At 37.1% G+C, this 9,997-nt stretch overlaps 1 protein-coding gene across 1 annotated transcript in view; it reads right to left on the reverse strand.

Annotated features, from left to right (window-relative positions):
* CD200R1 (CD200 receptor 1) overlaps nt 1-8,762 on the reverse strand; it is a 112,937-nt gene extending 104,175 nt beyond the window's left edge. Inside the window, exon 1 of the mRNA XM_079155413.1 lies at nt 8,752-8,762. The gene's annotated coding sequence lies outside the window, so the exon portion shown is untranslated. The remainder of the gene's footprint in view (nt 1-8,751) is intronic.
* Nucleotides 8,763-9,997: the final 1,235 nt, after the last annotated feature.

Genomic DNA, 9,997 nt, shown 5'->3' on the forward strand with positions numbered 1-9,997 from the left:
ACAGAGATAAAAATAAAACAGTCACATGGTTCATAAAAAGAAAATATGAGACATGGTTAAGAAAAGTAGTAAGTTCTAAAACACAAGACCTGAATAATAAAAAAATAAAAAATAAAAAGAACTGAATAATAATCAATGGATGGATAAAATTTCAAAAGCAAAAGAGAATTCTAGTAAATAATAAATTTCATCCTAGTTTTCAAGACAATATAATCATAATATCTGCATCAGCTGGTTAGGGCATCTTGCTATACCTTTATTTTTTTCCTTGTCTCGAGGCATTTACTGTCATCTAGCCTAAAACTAGTTGATGTTGTACAAGTGTGTATCAGTAATCACAAGGAATAATGTGTTCAGCGAATATATTGATATTGAATATATATGCACATTCATATATGTAAAGATATATATACTAAAATATTAATTCCAGCATGGCTTTTATTTCAGAAAAAATACTGAAACTAATCAAAAAGTCAATCTGGAGGGAACTATTCAAATGTTATGAAATGAAGTATGTGCAAAGGCATTGAAGATCACAAAACAATAACGTTGTCATTTTTGGAATGTTTATTAATACACAGTACAAAGTACTTCATATGCATCATTTGCCTTAATCTTCAAGCAACCCCATACCGTAAGTAATGGATTTTAGGTAAAAATCTTTCCCAATTTTATTATTAATTGGCAGCTAATTCAAATTTTTAAAAATATTACCTGAGTCAACTAAAAGTATCCACAGCCAGATCTATCCCATGGGCTGCCAAATTGTTGTCTCTGATGTGGAAATTAGGGGAAAGACCAAATCCAGAGTTTTGAAAACATTTATACACAGGGTTCTCTTGGAAGCAGGGCAGTTAGCAAAAACAACGAAGAAAAATAGATGGTAAATGCAGCGCCATGAAGCCAGGGTAAGAGAATTCATGTCAGGAAAAATCAAGATCAAATTGTGGGGAAAGTCTTAAAGTAAGATCTAAGGAGATGTCTGATTCCGTAATAAGCATGTCACTGATGACCTTTAAGATCTAAGAGAGCACTTTTAGTAGAAAGGTCGGAGGAAACCAGACTGAAAGGGGCCGAGCAGAGGCAATCCAGTCAACGAATGTAGACTCAGTCTTTCAAGAATTCTGACCTAGAAAGAGGGAGAAACAGGACAGTGGCTTTACCTGTTCACATCGGAGATTGGAAGAGATAAAACAATGCCTGGAGCAGTGAGGCCAGGGGAAGCATTTAAGAACAGGGAGCACACTATGTTTGTAGACAGGAAAAGGGAGAGGTAGAATTTCAGGAGTGAAGGAGAAGTCTAACCAGGAAAATAACCCGAAGGGTCCTGAAGGTCATGAGACTTGGAGAGTTACTTGTGAAAAAACAGGTATTTCATCCCTGAAAGGAACAAAAAGATTAAGAAGGAGACATTTTCAGGAAGTTTAGGTTAACAAACATGGGAGTAGCTACTCAGTGTCAAATAGGGCCTGACAGAATCCATAAGGCAAGCTCCCAGCTCTTAGGAGCCTACCAACTAGGGATATTTTTTTAAAAAAAAGTCCACATTGATTGATGGATCAATCAGGAGGTGAACAGGATGGCAGGGATAGTTTGAGCAAAAAAATAAAAATAAAAATCAAGCTAAGAAAACCTAGGACAGTGCTTCTAATTCTGGCTCCCATCAGAATCACCTGCAAAGATTCATGAAGTCTACTTGCCTAGACCCTAGAAAAGTCTGAGTACGTAGGTTTGAGATAGCACCCTGGATCTCTAATATTTTGGGCTCTGTAGGAGATTCTGTCCGGCAACTATCTTAAAATTACTGGCTTAGAACAAACCCTGGGGAACATTTAGGAGGGAGTCAATTAAGAATAGAGGGAATGATTTTTCTTGGAGACTAAAAATAACTAGATTTCATTATTTGGAATCTACAAATATTTACCAGTTGGACATTTTTTTCAAAAAATTGTCAATACCCCAAAATGGATTGTGTAATCAACTATTCCCTTAGTACATAATGGATAACTCTTTAGAAGAAAGGAGCCTTTCATGGTAAAGTAAGAAAATGTCAAGAAAAAAATAAAAATCACTAACCACCTTAAAATTACATGAACACATACAGATTGGAAATACACTTTTACTGAGTCACTGAATTTTCTCAAATAATTTCCTTCAAGCACACCCAGGTTTCCCCTGTGTTGACAGAAAAAAAAAAAAAATTAGATGTTGCTTTCCCCTTTCAGCTACAATCGTTTCCCCTTTCTTTGCTACCTAACTTCCAGAATGAGAAGTCTGTGCCCACAGCCTCAAGTTCCTTCCCACACATTCCCTCCACAATAGCAGCAATCGGCTGCTCCCACACTTTCTACTCAAAATGCAATTTCGAAGGTCGCCAGCATTTGAGAGTTAAACTTTTTGCTACTCTGCAGCATTATGTTCTGCTTGGCAGATTTTGATACCATAAAAGTTGTTTGAATTAAAACAAGGTTGTTTGTATTAAGGCTTAATTTTTAAAACCAGAATAAAATAAATAGAACCAGAAGGTTATGAAGGAGGAAATCCCATATTTATGTCTGATAAGAGCTATTATAAACAATGGTGTAAAGGCTATTATAATCTTATACAGGGAATACTTCTGCAAGGATATCTGCCCAACAACTGCCTTTATTCTTAGACTGCCCCCGCCCCTGTTACTGGTCCTCACAGCCAAGAATTATTGTTTCAAAATACATTATAATCCCCCTCTATTTGCCTTCGAAAACTTCTTGCCTCAACCTCTTTGAAACAACACATGGTTTACTATTACACATGTATTCCCAATTCAATGCTACTCCCAAATCCACTTATGAATGCTTAGAGAAGGCATCAACAATTAACCACTTTCTCCTCCTCCATGACACTTATATGTTTCCCTCTTTCTGTATCCTTCCCTGTCTTCACAGCTTATTCCCATATCTTCTCTGCAAGCTCTATTTTCCTCAGGTATGCATGTGAGGGTATTTCCCCAAAGTCCCACCTGTTCCTTTCTCTTTGCATCTTCCGTCGTCCTTCTCCCTAACCCCCAGAACTTCAACTTAACCTTTCCACACCTATCTCCTTATTTCTACCACTGTGGTCATGGCTTAGCTTCCTTGGTGCTTCATGCAGGCTGTTTGACCTGCTTGGAATGCTCATCTCACAACTCTATCTAGCTCTTTCTGTTTGTCTTCATTTTAAACATCTTTCTCAGGGAAGCTTCCTAAACCTTAGACCAGATCAAACTTACCAGTGACATGTTTCTACATAAGCTGATATTTTCCCTTTCACACTTTTTCTTATTTATTTGCAACAATGTATTTAATCTCTACCTTCCCTACCAGATTCTAAGCTCCATGAAAATAGGATCTACATCTCCCTTGACCAAGTATCCCCAGCATGAAGCACAGTGACTAACACATAACTGACACTCCTTTATTTATTGGCCGACAGTATAAATGACGCACATTTTAGCTGTAACTTATTTTTCCTGCATAAGAATCACAAACCTTTAGCTGCTATTCCTCCTGAAATCTTGCTGTCATTTCAAGTGCACCTCATCAAAATGTCCTAGATTTTCCCAAACCCACTTGCCGCATCTCTTTCCCCTCTATTTTTGGTACTAAAGAGGTGTTCAATCTCAGCTTATCCACTATAAAGTTAAGTGATAGATATAATTAACAATTCAATTCCTCAAACATGCCTGGGCTTTATTTACCTGCATATAAAATGAAAGAATTTTATTTAAGGATTTCTAAAGTTCTTCCTGTCTGTAAACTAACTCTATACTTCTTAATAGCATTGTGCATATCTTTCATTACAGAAATGAGGAAATTACTATCTAAAGAGGCTAAGCAATTCCTTAAAAATGAAAATAGCTGCATAAAATAGGCATGTTATAATTGCTGAATATAATAGAGAGAAAAATGTTGAAAGCAGTCAGAAAAAATAACACATTATATTCAGGAAAACTATGTGTGGGGCCAACTGACTTCTAATTCAAGATAGTAAAACATTTTTAAGGTACTGAAAGAAAAAAAATGTCAGCCTCAAATTCTCCATCCAGCCAAAATATGCTTCAAGAATGAAAGCAAATACTTTTTCATATCAAAGAAAACTAAAAGAACTCTTTACCAGAAAACTTACACTTCTAGAAATGACAAAAGAAAATTTTCAAGCTAAAGGGAAATAATACTAGACAGAAACTGGGAAAATCAAGAAGGAATGAAGAGTACTGGAAACCACAACTATGGTGGATGTGGACATGCCCTGGGATCTCCTTCAAGGAAAGTCTCTGCAACTGTTACTGGAGCACCACCAACAGACAGCATTCCATCTCCAGCATCTTCAGCAATCTGCCTCAGTTACTCTGCCCAAAGTTGGACCTTTCCTTGGACAGTCCTCATCCAATGAGTGACTGAGACTAAGGTAAAAGGGTCAGCCAATTTGACAGTGCAGGGACTCTCTAAGGCCATTTTATCCGGAGAGCTCCCTGAAGGGTTAGGAGTGGGTGATTGCTGGTTGAGAATGCAGGATGATTTCTCCCACTGCCAGTAAATATTCTGCACACAAAACTACATCTGTCTGATAACCTGCAACATCATCAGTAACTCAAAGTACTAGAGGTTTTTGAAGAAAATTATTTCTTTAGAAATGGAAAAACTTCCAGTCCTCCTTCAATCCAGGGACTCTTCTATATTGCTTCCCTCAAACACAAAAGAGATTTTGTTCTCAGAATGGGGTCTAGGTTTTCAGATATGCAAGGCACACAAATTCTATCTAGGAAAAACTGGAAATTGTTTTCTTACTGTTGATGCCTGAATGATATGTGGAAGAAAAAAAAATGAGCTAATTGTGAGTGTGACTACTATGTGAGTTACATGAATATGTGATATTTATCATTGTTATTATTGTAATTGTTTTAAAAGTAATGGCTATTGGTAGCAGTATCGGCATTACTCCATTCCAAAATTATTTCACAAACACAGATCTGCTCCCTAATCCCAGTCAGAAGTTGGCAAAAGCATGTCAAAGGTGTTAAGGGAAAAGAGGCAAAAATATATTATTGACTTTTATATTTTAGTCACTGTACAGACCAATATTTTAGATTCAGCATAAAACCACCTGACGTCTGTTTGATTTTATTAGTGAGCACCATTAATTGGAATATTCAAAACTTTATTGGGAAGCAGTTTATTTACAATGAACACTGTAATTTTCTCACTTCTCCTTATTGCCATTCTTAACCTACGAGCCCTCCTGAACCTAACTTCTCAACTCATTCTTCGATTTTAGCAAAGTTTCTTTCCTCCTATTTAAGGTTATCCACACAATTCATAGCTCATAAGTGTCCCTTCCTATCTCTTCTTAGATCCTGCCCTCTGTTACAGAGAGGAAAGAGATAGTTAGGCTCCTAGGACCAAACCTGGAAATTTCCAGTGCTTATTCTGTTATGTTTATTTTGATGGGTAGTCTCTTTGTGGGATTATCCTCTTCATAAATTGCTCACAAATCCTGGATTTTGCTATATTTCCAAGTACATATGGGAATTTCCCTCTCCAGTGTTCTCCCTCCCTAAACTGAATTGAATATCTTCCTCTACAAACTCCTTTCTCAGCCAACAATGTGGATCATGAAACTTTCTAAATAAGAACATGGAGGTAGAATCTTTCCACTCCTGCTTCCAAATCCATCTTTTACTTAGTGCAACCAGCATTCAATGGGATTCTGCTGCTATACTATTCTCCCAGAATATCACCTTATTACATTACTTTCCTGTTCACAAAACAATAGATGACTCCTCATTGTCTATTGCACAATTGTCAGATTCCTCTACTCAGTTACCAAAGACACCTGAAATCCAGCCTTTCTCTTATCATGCAGCACACAATATCTGTGCCATCAAACTGGACTTCTTTCTCCCCTGAACTCCCTTGCTTTTGTTCACATTACATGTTCCCCCTCCCAATTTCTTTCTCTGCCTTTCTTGTTAGTAGACAAGATTTAATGAGAAAATACCTGAGGGGGAGACAAAAGATAATTTCAATCATCCATCCCAGAATCAAGTTTCCAACATCATACCTGGTCCCCCTTCCTCCACTCCTCTTATCTGAGACCACTTCTTCCTCCTTTTACCCCTTCCATCTTCTAGATTTGGGGTGTATGTTCAAATTATATTTTCCTGCTCCAGTTAAAATCATTCCACCTTTTACAAAGTTACTGACTTTGCCAAACCTATCATTCAAGGCCCAACTCAAGACCCTTCTCCAGGAAGCCTTCAGCAAGGCAACCCACCATCATTTCAACTTTCTCCAGATTGTTCCTGGGTTCAAAGACAATTTCAAGATGTACTGATTTTAAAAATCTTCCCCAATGACTTCATCTCAGCTTCGAATATACTCCATGCTCTTAATAAGGACTTCCAATGCATTTAGTAATTGCTTTAACATAAATATTTATAGGAAAATACACCTATAAAATATTATAATATGTAAATTCACAACTATCACAACTAAAAAAAAAGGGCTGAAATTAAAGAAAGACAACTTTCTTTTTTTCACAACTGCTCTTAATCTCTTTCTCCATCTTTTGCAATTCTGCTCAAACTATCCCATAGCTATCTTAATTTTTATCTACTTCTGTTCCCTGCTTGCCCTCTAGTGGGAGATAATGTTAAATTAATAAAAATTATCTGCCAAAAATAAATAAAATAAAATAAAATAAAATAAGTGAGGGTTCCTATTCAGCAACTCATTTTGGTAAAAACGGCAACTTTTGTTAAAGGTGCAATGGTTTTAACTGAAATGGGAAAATAAAATTTGAACACATACCAAAAGAAATCTAGAAGACAACAGGACTAAAAAGAGGAAGAAGCAGCAGAGAATATGAGGAGCGGAAGGGAGGAGGACCAGATTCAAGGTTTGGAACTTGGTTTTGGGGTGGACAACAACAATTACCTTTAGTTTTACCCTCAGGTATTTTGTTATTAAATCTTGTCTACTAACCTCCACATTGCTTGAAGTTATAAGCAAATAAGTAGACAAAAGTAAAGAGTTAAGCATGGTTAACTTGAAGCCAAGATCTCTCTTGCTCCTTGGTGAATGTGTCATGGGCGTAGTGATTTGCTTCTAGTAGGCAGTATCCGTAATAAGCAGTAACAGTAAGAGAGACATGAAGCCGTGACCCCAGTGGTTTTCTTCTCACTCTCCTAAACCATTTTTTGGTGAATTTATCATGCCAAATCATTGCACATAACTGGGTTTTTAAATATCTTGATGCCTAAACATTTTGACAACTTTATAATGATACAAAAATAAACTTCAGAGATTTGACATTTGTAATATCTCCTAGCTATACACAGAAACAGTTTTAAATTTCACACCTTTCAATGTTTAAATTTTAAATTATTATCTTTTCATCACATTATGCTTTTCCCTTTCCCAAAAGTAATAGTCTGAATCAACATATATAGTTCCTTGACTATCTGGCTTCCCCTGACCAAGTTGGGCACTGAGCAGGCTTCTAGAATAGCTTTCTAAAACAAGATTCCAACTATCAAAAGATTCAGATCACTATTTTATAGTGAATAACAGTCCATACTAAGTTTATAACAAATTATTGGCTTCGCCTTTTTCAGTGGTTTTTGGACAGTGGTACAGTGAGATGCAGAGAGTAGCACAAGGGTTAAACACTGAAGAAAATCACTCTCTCAAATGTTTCCTGGTGTTCTCTGACTTACTAACTGAGCGTGAACATATACTAGTGGTTCTAGCCTTGAACAAATCATTTCACCTCTCTAAGCCTCAGTTTCTATCTTTGTAAAATGATATTTTCCATGCCTGCTTTACAGGTTACTGTGCAGATTAAAAGAGAAAAAGTATGTGAAAATGCTCAGAAAGGTACAGTAGTCGAGGATGGTCATTTTATATGCACTCACGAGTAAGATTTACCTGTGATATTTCTTTTTTTGCTGGAAGATAGACAAAAATTATTTGACAGTCATTCAAATGAGGAAAAAAAATACCTTTTCTCTTTGAATTATCAAATTTATAAAATTTAAAAGTAACTACATTGTTCCCTTGCAGCTGTTCCATCTACTAAAAGTGAAACCTGCAAACTCCCTCCCACATCGACTCCTAACAACCCTCTGTAGTGAAACAGGACACCCCCACAGTAGCCCCCACATTCTCTTCAACTCCTACAGGAACCTAAGATAAGGAGTGTGTCCTCTAATTCAGAAAGTGTCTCCTACAGCCCACGCACCTTCAAGAAAAATACAGACACACATCACAGGGCAAAACTGCATGCATACATTATATTTTAAAAGTACCTAGTCATAAAAAGCAATAGAAAGCAATAAACTTTCCTAATCTACACTATCAACAATGTGGACTTAAATGGGATAATTATTTAATTTTTTTCTAACGAGGCAAAGAAGATAAAGAGAATCCAGACAACTTTGATTGCTATTAGTATGTTTTAATTTAGCCTGTTTTGTCCAAAAAAGAAGGGTGGGGGGATAAGAAAGAGGCAGTAAGGCAATTCATACAAAAGCACATACTGTGGAAGAATAGGGTAAAATAAGCAAGAGAAAACAGAAACTAAAGATGATGAAGTCAAATAAATCTGTGGATAATGTTCTACATCTATGGCTACAATTGGCTTGCACTGTCCCACACGAAAGGCAAGGAAAACTCCAGAGGAGCTAGGACAGGTCTTTCGTCAGTCATTCTTCCGAAGAGAACCCAGACTCACCCGCCAGGAAGAAGACGAAGAAGACGGTCAACATCAAGAGTAGCCCTAGGTTGTGAGTTCTGCAAGGGCAGAGCATTTCTGTTTTGTTTTCTGCCCTTCACTCAGTACTTTTCCTCCTGACAGGTAGAGGAGCCGCTGTGAGCATGACGAGGTTCCCTCCTGTCGACTTCTCCGTGCTGGTTCCTCTTAGTCCAGCAGTGGCAGGGGCTTCTTTCCTCCTAGCCTTCTCTTACTGGATGTGTTTTAGTCTGATTAGTAACTTGGAAGAGAAGAAACTGTTCTCTGGAACTTGACACAGCATTAGATTTCCTGTACAAGGCGCTGAAGCAAAGACGGAGGAAGCAGATTGATGGGGTTATCTTTCAGCTCATTGGTTCTCCTCTCACTTCTGCTGCTCACAGATAAACTTTACAGAAAGACATTGAACATGCCCAAGACAACGGATTTGTCTAAACTTACTCTAAAAAATAAGGCAGGATATTTCTCTGTTTTTGGTTCATGGCTATACATTTCCCAGTCATGATAACTTTTAGAAGCTTTCTCCAGGTTGAAGCATACAACCTTAGTATTCAGATCTGGAAGAAATATTTCTGCTTAAAAATCCTGAGTGCAATTTCTGTCTAGAAAGGAAATCTGCATACATGTCTGGAAGCATCATAAATAGTTTGGTTTTCCACTGCTATTCTAACAAATAACCACAAAATTAGTGGCTTACCATAAGGCAAACTTAGTATCTTACCATTCAGAAGGTCAGAAGTTTGAAATGAATCTTACAGGACTAAAACCAAGGCATGAGCAGAACTATAGTTTTTCTGGAGGCTTATGGAGAGAACCTCTTCCTTGTCCTTTCCAGTTACTAGAGGAAGTCTGCATTCTTTGGCTTGTAGCCACATCATTCTAACCTTTACTTCACAGTCACATCTCCTTCTCCGATCATGACCCCACTGCCTCCCTCTTATAAAAACCCTTTGTGACTATATTGGGTTCACCAGATAATCCAGGAAAATCTCTCCATCTCATGATCTTTATTTTAATCGCATCCCCAAAGTCCATTTTGACCTGTAAAATGAGATATGTTCATAAGTAGACATAGACTTATACCTTGGGGATCATTATTCTATATTACAATTCAGTAGTCATTGACAATCACTTTCATCTTTGAAGAGTTAGATTGGTCATTTTAACAAAATTAATAAACACTCATCTTTTAGTTGACACGCATCTGGAATTCCAACTTTCCAGGAAA

This window comes from Sciurus vulgaris (genome assembly GCF_902686455.1).
Source record: "Sciurus vulgaris genome assembly, chromosome: 10".
NCBI classification, from domain to species: domain Eukaryota; kingdom Metazoa; phylum Chordata; class Mammalia; order Rodentia; family Sciuridae; genus Sciurus; species Sciurus vulgaris.